Source organism: Bombus pyrosoma, linkage group LG10 (genome assembly GCF_014825855.1).
Source record: "Bombus pyrosoma isolate SC7728 linkage group LG10, ASM1482585v1, whole genome shotgun sequence".
NCBI lineage: Eukaryota > Metazoa > Arthropoda > Insecta > Hymenoptera > Apidae > Bombus > Bombus pyrosoma.
Window position 1 is genome coordinate 11,628,516 of NC_057779.1, and position 12,940 is coordinate 11,641,455.

The 12,940-nt window shown below is 37.8% G+C and overlaps 1 protein-coding gene across 5 annotated transcripts in view; it reads right to left on the minus strand.

Annotated features, from left to right (window-relative positions):
- Nucleotides 1–12,940, minus strand: part of LOC122571660 (CCR4-NOT transcription complex subunit 6-like) — a 925,145-nt gene that overhangs the window by 826,913 nt on the left and 85,292 nt on the right. The window lies entirely within an intron of this gene.

Here is a 12,940-nt window from a genome sequence, read left to right on the forward strand (position 1 = left end):
CATAACATTGTTCCTTCCGGTGGACGAGCCTGTCACAATTTAGCAAGGTATCGGAGAAAGCTGGGCAAAGAAGGTAAGTTGCGTGGTGGTTGACGTTAGCCGGGGGAACTTTCCGACGACATCGACTGGCGAAGACGAATTTCAGACGGCCGATGCTCGTGGCTGATACGCGCTTCTTTATGGCGGATAATCCGAGAACGCCACAGCGGTATGTATTGTGTCTCGTTGAGGTAAGTTAACGAAGATCACAACGGGAAAGTAGAGGCTCGGCAGCTTCTTTCGTATCAGCATGTTGCCGTTGCTTTTTCTTCTACTTTCAGCAAAGTTTACATCCGTATCTTATTAGGCAGTTGTAAAAAGTTGCGCGCTTCGGAGCGCAGTGAACCACGCAGTTACCAAACGGCGCATTAGATTGGGCTGATCCGATAAAGAATTTTATTTTTCCGAACGCGAACAATACCGTGCAACGTGGGATTTTTATTTTATGGATTACATGTTGCAGCGCTCTCTCGGATGTATTGTGACGGCGCATAAGCAGGTCTCTTACAACGTTTTCTTAAAAGGTGCAACTTCCTAAATCTCGTGTATCTTAGGAAATAGTTCTATGGTGTAGAAACAGTGTGGAAAATGCAAACGCTAATCTGAGGCCATACGTGTAACTTTTTGTAAGGATTGCTTTGGGGCTTTAATAAATCTCAAATTTAATTTAATTTCAAAACGTTGTTGCGTCTGACATATAACATTCTTTAAACCTCAAGGGGTATTTCTAATATTCTTCACACGAAAATTAACACGAAAGTTTAGTAAATTGGAAATAGAATTCAGGGAAGTTCAAAAGTACAAGCTACGGGCATAGGCATAGGCAGATGGCGATCGGGCGAAGCAACAAAAAAGAAGGCAAAGTTTTAATTTGAAACGACCTGTCAGGGTCCATTGGAAGCCAGAGCGGAGAAAGGCGGAGCGTGCAAGATATATATAACGTCGAAGCAAGATGTAAAAAGGAGGGAAGGAAAATCCTGCGAGGATACGAGTTATGTCTTAACTGGCGTAAGTCTGGAAGACCGTCATCCGTGAAGTAGATGGCACGGCGACGAGACTAGAAAGAGTAAAGGAATAGAAAACGGGGGGAAGGGTCGGTCGGTAGAAAGAGAAGGAGAGGAGGGAAGCCTGATATCTTAGATCAGGTTACGGCACCCTCGCATCTAGGCCACCAAGCCTTTAAAAGTGGGTCACAAGTCATCAATCGCCTGCGGCACGCTACCTTGCTCAGTTGAACCCTCGCATACAACCCACCTACTCTTCTCTGGAACGTCTCATCTGGAGCGAAGTAACGCGACACGTTCGGTCCCTCCTTTCGTTCATGCCGCAGTTCGCGTTATCGTGTGTGCGAACCCCGTGTACTTGTTCACCAACGGCAGAAAGCGCGATCACCAGATTCCACGTCAGCGAACAAGAGACACGGCGACGAAATTAACACGTTACCAGGCAACGGCCGCCACCACGCGTTTCTCGGCTACATTTTTGAAAGGCTCTTACCTAGTAAAGTATACTTAGATTGATACACACCGCAGCTCAAAACTACCCGACACTCGCTTCTTTTTCATGAGTTACGTTTTAATTAGAGAATTATCGATAAGTGAAACTGCACCGATTTTACGATCGTCGTGGCTACGTCCGACGTATCGCGACCCGATTACAGTGATTTTTAACAGCCACTACGCGATAACGAAACTAGTATTCGTAATTGCGTTTTATTTGGCATGTACCTTGGCCTTAGATTCTTTCATTTCTGAATTCTAAGTCGGATCAAGAGGAATCATTCTAATTAATGGAGAAACTACTGGATGTTAATTTACGTAATGATAGCTTACAGGTAAACGTATGCAATAGCTTGCACGATAAGTAGCAAGATCAGATTTTATTGCTGTTTTTATATAGCTAATTTATATTCGTAGTTTAGTCATTCCATAAGAAAATCCGTTGTAAGTACTGTTCCTGGTTATTAATTCTGCCATGGATGTTTCATATATCGTGACCTGATTAAAACGATCTTCAAAAGCCGATATGCAATAACGAAACTGTATTTGCAATTATGTCTTGTTTGTATTTTACCTTTAGATCCTTCAATTTCTCGGATATAAGTCGCATTAAAGCGAATCTTCCGTATCGATGGAAGAACTTCCGATGTTACCGTAAGCAGTAATACTTAATTAAAAAGTGTATCTAATAGCGTATACGACAAATGGTAACATTGCATTTTATTGTTCTTTTTATACAGGCAATTTAGATTTGTATCTTAGTAATTCCATAAAAAAACGTTGTAAGTACAGTTCCTCGTTAATAATTCTGCCATTAATTTCTACACATCAGATAAGATTCACATATTGTTACGATAAATCTACCAAAGCTTTCAGACACTTACGAGAAATACCGAATGCATTTAATATTTTACCGATTCCTTCTTTCTATTTTCCTTTCATATTTTTCGTCATAAAGAAATAGTTTCGCTTTTCTATTAAATGTTTCACTCCGGCAATTGAGAAATTACAAATCGATTTTGATAATTAGATGACGATAATTAGGTAAGAGCAGTGGGTATCGCGATAAGAATCAGTGGTGGAAATGGAAATAAGTTTACGACTTGTCAGCAGATCTAATGAATAATAAATTATGATAATTAAATCGAAGAATGGGGAACGGGAGAAAGTTGGAAGATAATAGTTACTTGTTGGATTCTTCGGTCAACTTCAATCGACGCGATTCCCGCCGGTGTATCCGAGAAATTTGTAATTCATAAGAAATCAATACGAAACTAACTATCATCTTCTAATTTCCTTTGGGACCCAAGTAAACTTTGTTGCTCTCCGGCAAATTCACTTTGCATATCGTTCGATAAACGACATCGTATATGCCAACAAATTTATGTCTTATTCATTAGCCCCGATCGATATAATCAGCATGGATGAAATTCAACGTCATATAACGTACGATTTGCACCAAGTCGGACAATTTTTAGATGGAAATCTGGTGTTTGCAACGCGACAGAAATGCTTGCTCCTGTTATCATGCGTGTTTACACGTGCTGCGGATTAACACACAATACAATCGTCTGCCACGCCTTCGATGATCGTCAATGTCATTCAGATGCCTGTGTATATATGTGCCTGACCGTCGTCGTAATTCATCTTTACGTATGACAATATACAGGGTGTTAGGTCTAATGTCTGACGAAGGATCGAAACTATCGAAAACGTGTTCGTATAAATACGAGGATTATTTATTACACGATATAAATAATTTTTCTGTGAGTGGACGAGATATCAGAGCGAAGCTGATTTTTTTTTAAACAAAACCTCTGTACTTCTTATTCAACGTTTACTGAGACGAACGCAGCGGGAATTTTGTCACTGGAATTTATCGCGTCGTAGATTTTCCCGAATTTTGCTATGGAACGCTTTATGTCTGTCAAAATGTGCAGGGAATTCGACTGAAATAAACGGACGCGTGGCCTTAAGACTAATGAAACGCGATACATTTTCTATGAGCGTAGTTGACGCGCGAACTTGTAAGGAAAGCTTTCTCGGTTCGTCGTAAATGTACTTCCTGCTATGAAATTTATCATAATTTTATAAGCCACGCGAGCCGAGAAACTCACGGACGTCTTGGCACACTTTCCTAACGGGTATTCCGTGTAAGAAACTAATCATGCCTGACATTATCGGCCTGGGCTGAAGCGTATATACGCGCTCGAAACAGCGATACGTGGCGTTTTTGTGAAAGAGAAATGACGCATATTAAAGAGAGCAGAGAAAAGTAGACGAAGTGCTACGTGAAAGTGCGCCGCGTGACCGTTGTGAAAATCTCGGTCGATACGTACGCCTGAACGGGTGATTTTACGGTGAAAGCGATACATTGAAATATTCACCAATACCACGCAATGGCGAAACGCTTTCGTTTCTCACTTGAAATTTACCGCCGATGAAACCTTTCTTAGTTGCTCCATATTTTACGGCACGTGGAAAAGTGGTTTTGCTAACGTTTCAGAGATAACGTTCCTTGTTGCTAAACAAATAAAATAAATAATTTGCAACGAAAACCAATATTGGAATCGTAATTAAAACGGAAATTTTACTTGCTTAACGTTACTTCCAGAGTTACCGAAAGTAACAGTAGCTGGTTCATAGTCATTGTACTAAAAATTATTAATAACATTTTCAAGAAATCGCTGTTTTCAACCTTGTATTTTTAAAAAAGGTTGAACAAAAGGTCGGGTTTTCATTTTGACAGATTCGCGTAGAGGTTTACAAGATAAGCCAGTCTCCATACTTTTCTTCGTCACTGTGTATAGTAAAAGTGAACACAATGCGGTCATCAAACGTGCATTTAAATTTCAATTTCAATGTACAGTGATAAATGTGTACGTGAAACACGATTGCAAGCGATAATTCTACATAAGTACATGCAATCTTAGAAACCGATTAGCGAACAATAATAATTTGAATATCGCATAATTAATCGTTAGTTCATATTTATAGCTGCGGGTGTTAAGGCGTTTCGCGATTAAGATCGTGAGAGACGTCAGGAAGCTCGAAGATGGCATTCTTTTCACGAAATACAACGCTTAAGAGCTTATGTAAGCCGACATTAATGATTACGCAACCTCGAAGAATCCTGTAATCGAACGATACGCGTTTCTAGAAATTCTAACTTTTCGTATGTTTTCTGACTAGCGCGTTGACTGTCGCGCGTGTTTTCACTGAAATCTCCGTCGGGCCACGCGTGCAACAGTACCAAGCGTTCTCTGCTAGGTGCTCCCATCGATATTTGAGTAATGCGAGTCGCTCAAGCGATGGTCTCAAAGAATGATCTCTCGTTTGTTCGCAACATTAAAACCACTAGCTGTTGTTGAATATAATGAAGGAAAGTGTGGTATAGATTATTCCGACCAAATGGTTTCTTACGCCATCAAAATTAGAAAAGGAATCAGATGGTAGAGAAAATTTGGCGTTCAACTCCTTCTGGGAATTTCTGTTGTAAACGCTCTGATGGTTTACAAAATTGCAACAAGGAAGAATATAAATGTTAGAATATTTAGACAGTTATTAGTTGGAAAATTATTAGGCCTGTCTGAAAATACAAAAAATCCTTGTCTTCGACGAAACGCGCATGCAAACTATGTTATGCAAATAAAAGACGTCGAATGGACCGAACAAAGGCACGAAAGAATTTGAAGAAAGGAACAACTTATTGACCAAATTGTCCCGACCAACCTCAGCTATGTATAGAATGCTTTAAAGTTTTACATTCTAAATAATTTTTTTAATAAACCATTTTCGTATTACTTTTATAACAATTCAACAATTTTATTATTACGGAATGTCTTTTCAAATACCTACGACGATCCTTGGCAAATAGTCAAATAAGCGACACCCGAATACGGGTCACGCCTGACCAGAAACATTGTTGACACCCGAATACAAGTGTTGTGGCAGTCAACGTGCATAAGCATAGAAAGAAGACTAAAAAGGAAACACCCAGCTGATCTTACAAAGGATATACCCTAAAAAACACGAAGATGGTACTGGGAGTAACCATCCACATGCTATTCAATCACATGTTACAACATTTTACCTAATGTCCCACTGGACAAATTGTAAAATTAAAAACAAACAATAAAAAAAAAACGTGCTAATGGCAGTGGATGCAGCACTTTGAAAAAGCTACAGAGAAATTAGCAACACCATCTTGCCAGATGTCGTCTTCTAAAACTACGAATATCGATTAGTTTCACTTCTCGTTTACGCGTTTCACTGAAATATCAAACATCCAATTGTTTGCTGAAATCTATACAAATATATGCGTTTCCTGGAGAAAGTAAAAAAAAAAAAAAAAATCTGATGATACGACACGAGTTCGCGTGTGTCGACGAGTTTCATTTGTACGAACATTCGATGCAACGTGATTCGGTTCTTTTGTTATTTTGAAAAGCACGTAATTAGCGTTTCATGACGCATTTGAGAAATGCAGGTGAAGCAATGCAGTTGTTTTGCGCAAATCGCTGTTTATTCATGTAAACAATTAGCAAGGTAAACATTGTTAATATGTAACACGGTTAGCATTGACGCAAGATATTTTATGACATTTCAAATATTTTATTTACATATGCGGAACAATAACAAGCAATCGATGCAGTTTTACTGCATCGCTGGAAATCTCATATTTTAACGAAGTGTTGCTTGTTGGTCAGTTTATAAAGATATTTTGCAACGTTACCCCCCCCCCCGACGCTATTAACAACGTTCCAATCTCTGAATAAAATATGCAACAGCAGTTCGACACGACCGAAGCTCGGAACACGCAGTCGAAAATGCAGAAAATCGGATAAAAACGCAACAATTCTGCATTTTGGACTGGCCTGCGTACAATAGCACTGAGAATCCCATCGAATATTTATGGAGATTATTAGAAAAGATGAACGCGCGATTCATACGTTTCTCCGTCGCCATCAATTACGGAATTACGCGGTACGATTCAAGACCAAAGGTATCAAATATTTCTGGATTAGTGTCGAAATCTAATAGTAAGTATTCGAACAATACGATAAATTAGTTCGGAATGTGTGAAAAATTAAAAGTAACATGATTTATCGGAGCATTGGAAGAACGAACGCACGGCGTTATATTTTTTCGGACATGCGAAATATTTTATTTGTCGTCCACAACTGTCTCTGTCATAAGTGTCCCGTGGTATACGTTCGTCCTTTATTTACCAGCGAGATCACGGAAATATGCGATTGTAAGAAAAATTTATTCGCTATGATTTTTACACGCTAATCTTTTCGCCTATGATACAGTTCGTTGCTATATATCAAGCAGAGTGTAGGATTAAAACTGGTCGAACCACTCGGCGAACTTGTGATTTTATTTTCCAGCATTTGCGTTAACTGACCTGCGTTAACGAGCGATTTATAGCGCTCGGATAATTATAAAAATATTTCATCGGTTCTGCTTGTAAAATGGGCGGTCGCGCATTGCAAATGCTTTCTCTTTTTCTTTCTTTTTTTTTTCCTTTCTTTTTTCGTTGACCATTAATAGAACGGCCGGGTGTTTTCTAGACAACGAAGGAAAAAAAGGGAGGGACGAAGATGCGTGGAAAAAGTGAGAGAAAAGACAAATAGGGGAAACGGCGAGCGCACCGGGGAAAGAAAGCTGGGCAAGTTAGTACATCGATTACGAGAAGTGTCGACCACATGCCTCGGTTCCGCACCAAAAACAACACAGACCCTCTACCTTTTGTACAGCCGAAAACAACCACCGTGGGATACGTTTCCACACACTTTCTCAGATCTGTCTCCACGGGACCGGCCAAAAGGTTCGTCCTTTTTCTACCCTCTCGCTCGCTCCCTTCCAAGTTCGAGGGGCACTCGATTATTACACCGAAACGGCTATAACTTTTCCTAGAAGGCATCCATTATCGTGATTGTTCGCGGGTTTACGGCCGACGCGACGGTGTAGAATCGCAGCAAACTATGTACACTATCGGTCAAAAGTATCCGGACGTCTGTTCAACTTGTTTTCCACGACTTGTATTTCGATTACGAAACTACGGATAAATTAAAATTCAATGATTTTATATCTGACAATCGCCAGATAGTAGCTACAGTAGTACAGTGACGCACGTGAAAATAAATGAAATGCGCGATGTTTAAATAATATTTGTTGTGATAATTGGTAGGTGAAACTAATTTCTCTCTAGGCTACAGTCTTTTAATCACGTTCATGAAAATATGAATTTGCGCGTAAATATCTCTAATTACGTGTAACAAAGTTTCGTAAGAATATGAAATTAGTTCTTCTGAATATAATAAATAGTGAGATCGCACTAATTAAAACGAGCCTAATGTCCGAACGCAAATTTAATTGGAATTTTTATTGCTTACATAAAAATAAATTCATATCCCGCGCTTTATTTATTTATTTATATTTTTATATATATATAAATGCACAGTATGATGAAACGTATCCGGATATTTGCTCGTTTCTGACAAGATCTATTTTAATTACAAAACTAGGGATAAGTCGAAATTCGACGATTCATTTCCGTGTAATCAGCGTAGCTACAGTGTACGTGACGAACGAGAGAGAAGTTGAAAGCTTATCATATTTGTGTATTTTAATGTTAGGAAACGGAATTCTATCTTGTAAGGGCAATGAGTAGACGTAATATACGTATACACCGAAATGAACATTAGCGAAATTAAAATTAAAATTGACATTAGCATGACAGGTACCGCCATGCTGAAAAATATCTAGCACAAAGTTACAAACATTCGTACGTGAGTGAGAATTTTAAGCCTTCTTTTCAACACAACTGTGTAACAAAACATTGTCATGTGGTTCAACTGGTTTTCGGGCGCCAGCACAAGAACGTTTGTAATTATCTCAAATAGAATTATTTTATACCACGTTCCTTAACTAGTGAATCAGATCAGCAAGAGTTTTCTATTCTGATGGAAAGACCGGATGTTAGTAAGAACAATGATATTTAAATAATACACGCACGTAACATAATATATATACAGTAAAATATATTACATATTGTTATATTTTTTAATGGTACTTTAGATGGTACTTTGTAAACTGGCTACATAAGAAACGTAGACGACTGTGGCCAACTATGGAATAGTGCTATTTTTAAAGATCTGACAGATGGATATTCATCGAACAATTATAGGCTATCTTGAGTGTTTCTTTTGGCAAAGATACGTTTCACAATACTGCAGTGTAGAAATACGAATCAAGTGCCTAATCCGAACGCGTAACGAATGTACTGGTACAGAGCTCGACACGTGGACATGTGACTATTCCACATAGCTATTTTCTCGTTTAAATTCTTAAAAATGTGATTTCATAACCAAAGTGTCTGAAATAATAAAAAAAATGGAACTACCTTTTTCACATTTGTTTTCCATGAATATGTTGTATCTGATATCAATGTTTCGTATTTGGATGCCCATTAAGTAGAATCATTTTAAGGTTTCCTTTAAATGTTAATTCAATTCAATTATTGAAAATGCTTCAGGACGTTGGAAATATAAGACAGCTGTTAAAGTGCGCGTAGATACAAATCGAATATCCACAGAACTCTTTTACATGTTGCAACTGATTTTATGAGAACGACATTCGAAAAACAAAATGGTATTCCATTCCACATTCGACTGCTTCTAATTACATTTGCCTCGTTGTGTCTGTATACTTTGATAGCATTCGTATACTGTTGGATTACAGGCAAATCAAAGTGTCGCGATGCTTATGAACGATATTGTACCTCGCGAAGGGAGAGAAATGGAGACAGAGGGAGGGAGAAACATCGTATAAGCGACTAGGTTGAATGAATTTTGATTTTCATCGCGTTAGAAACCCCTGACCGAATTAAAGTACACGTGCTATCGGGAGAAAGTCGGCCAATCGGCAGGTGTACATCAATGGTTAGAAGATCAATGAAAATGAAAAACATTTTTGAGCGGCAAAGAGGACGCGAATTCGCGTCACGGTAAGATCGTTTGTGTTTGCCTACGAATCGACAATTTCGAGATTCGTGTCGACGCATCGCAACGTTTTTCAAGCTCGCCGCTTCCACCGTACAAATAAAATCCGAATAGCGAAACGAATTCCGATCTACTAAATATTTCGAATACGTTCGATGTTTCAATTGCTTTAATTGGAAGAAATAGTGCACAACGTATGAAGCTCGTGATTTGACTCGCCCGTTGCGTCTATTCTGTCGGCAAAATAAAAGGCCGTGTCCATCAAACCACAGCATTGGCAGGACAAGTTGAAATAAATACAATCGCTGCCACTTTTGTATCGCTATCGGCTGAAACAAACTTGCGATAAAACAATGGCGGATTTCTTTGGATAATTTTTGCTGTCTCTTGCTATTAATCAAATTTAAAAATTTTCAATTACTAACATATGTACATTGTACATGCATATATATTACGTACATATTCGTTCGATCGAAAATCACGAAATTTACATTTTATTGCAAACGTTAGAAAATACACTTTAATGAAAAAAATTCACTAAAGATAGATAGGAAACAGATAAAAATGTGAAGAATAAAAGTCTACCATTTTTAATACCTATTAATGGCAAGGAAATTTGTTTATACAAATTGCATGTATAATAATCGCATAACGTTATAAAGTAAACGCAAATAGCAAACTATTAATATTCTCAGGCTTTTCTTAAATTGTTAGGAATAGCGTCGCATCGCAAACACATTCCACGGAAAGTAATTTCCAAATTTCAAAAAATTAAACACGTTAGTTATTGAAATATTCCAAACATAAGAAACATTCTGATTTTGCTAGCATTCTATTCGAACACTACCTAAAAATAAATGGCAAAAGAAAATCGTAAGGAGGATGCTTTTGATAAAGAAGCCCTTTTCCTTCAAACCATTTATTTTCAATTCCAATTCATTTAGATCTCCATAATCGTACAGGCATTGAGCACCATGCAACACTGGTGCTTTTGTGTTTTAGTCAGTTGATCAAGTATTACAAAGCAGTTTACTGCAAACGTCACGTTTCAGAGAGACATAAAATCGATGGACGCCAATCTAGCCCCGTTCCATTTTTGTCCTTTTGGGCGTTCCTCTCTTTCCAACGATTCTCCTATTACTGTAACTACCCTCTTTCGAGGGAAAACTTCGTTTCCCCGGGGTATTAGCCGACTGATTGGCGAAGACTCCAAGTTCACGCCCAACCACTAACGAACGGACGTGCAGTAAAACTGGTCAAAGTGTAATACTGTCGTATATATGGCCGCGATGGGATTCTAAACATTATTTTCAGAAAATAAATGCTGCCAGCATACCGGCAGATTCATTTTAAATTTGTCTGTTTAATACAGTACGGAAATCTGTATTGGATTGTGCAATAAGTAGACCGTGAATTGTTACGCGTTCGGAGGAAATTCGAAGATGTGGAAATGCGATGAAAATATGAATTTGCATAAAGAACCACAGTCTAGTAACGAGTTTATGCATCTTCCTATGTTTTTCTTATATTTCGAGAATGAGAAATGCAAAGACAATGTAACAACGATGATGAAGCTGCTACGAATTTATGAATTTATTAATTCTGTAGTCGGCGCGGTCATTAAAAATAATCAAGAGAATATCAAAGTAGGACAGTCTACATTATTAATTACGAGAATGATACTCGATGCACCATACGTGACGGATTGAGCAGCTACGATATAAAGAATGCTCTACATGTCCCATCAATCGAACAAACGTTGAAAACCATCGATCTGAGATACTGGAATGGAATCAACGAATAGGATTCACCAAAATCCTCTGATGGAAGACTGCATGATGCCAATATTAAGAAGATTACGTAGATTATACCAAACTATCCAATTGTTTCTCTTACAAAGCTGATGAATGCGAACAGGCGTAGGCGAACGAATGTGTGAAAAGACTGGCAATAAGTGAAACGAACGATTTGAACGACCAATAATAAAATATATATATGTCGAGTTAGCATTGGGGTTAGGGACGTTTAACGAACCTTCATTTGGATTAGCCATTTTTTTACTATACAATATGAATGATAATTAATGGTACAAATATGATTATTACGGAATAAAGTTCACTAGCAATAAACAATTTCACTACACAATAATAAGTTCTCACTAAAGACTTATATTATAATAACAATTATTACTTAGTCACTAAATGAATATAATAATAAATTCACAAGGTGATTATATGACTATTACAGAATTTGACAATTAATCGTGACGATTAGATACTCGAGATTCTAATGACAATAATCTTAGGTTCAATAACAAATACAGGGTCAACAGGATAGCAAACGCGCGTCTTTGTCAAAAGTCCAAGCGGAACTGAAAGCCCAATCCTACTGTCATAAATCTCGTGCAAAACATAATCGGATTAAATCATAAACAACTACTTCTAAGTTTTAATATTTAAGTACAGTTATAATAAAAAGTCTAGACTAAAGTATTGGGAATTTTCCTAAAAATTCCAAAGGCAAGGCCCCGATGTTCTTTCATCTCCGACATATATATATATATATATATATATATATATGTCGAATTATTATTAGAATTTTGTGTTAAGTTATCATTAGAATTTTGAGTGCGTATCAATTCTTCATTTGGATTAACCATGGTTTAACTCGACTAAATTATATTACACTAAAATTATATAACACGTATTGATAGGACTTTTACAAGGTTTAACAATAAATAAGTTTAACGAACGCTTTTAACAATATTCTTGGGTTCAAACGAATCCACGGTCAACGGGAAACCCTTTGTACAATAGTTTATATTTTCTCTGTATCGCAAATAACGTTAGCTGTGTCTCTCCAAGGAGATCTCATTTGTCAATTACATATTGATTAGGGATATCAACAAAATTCCAGGCGCCGTTGCTAGGCAGTCCTGCATAGAGCCGACATTGCTCCTGGCCGAGGCTTGTCCGTTAATACAGCGTGTCCCTCAATATCGGTACTTTTTCTGTCAGGTTAAAAAGTTCATCCCGTGACCGTTCAGCGACCAGGTGCGTCACCTCGAGCCCAAGTATTCCAAAAGAAATGCTCGATGTCTCTACATCTCCGACATATATATATATCAAAAAAGCCAATAAATGGTAAAAGTAGTACACGAATAAAGGAGATTTTCTGGAAAATATATAAAATACGATATAAGCAGTCCACGCACGATTATACGCTTGTTCAAACTGCTTACGCTTCTATACTTCTATACACAGTTTGATTAACCCATTCCGAGTGCAATAAAATTTCCAATTGCAATAAAAAAGAAGTAAAGCGTAATCTCGGTTACGCGAGCCCCATTTAACCGAAGTTCCGTATTATCCGAAGTGCTCTGGGCTTTATCAT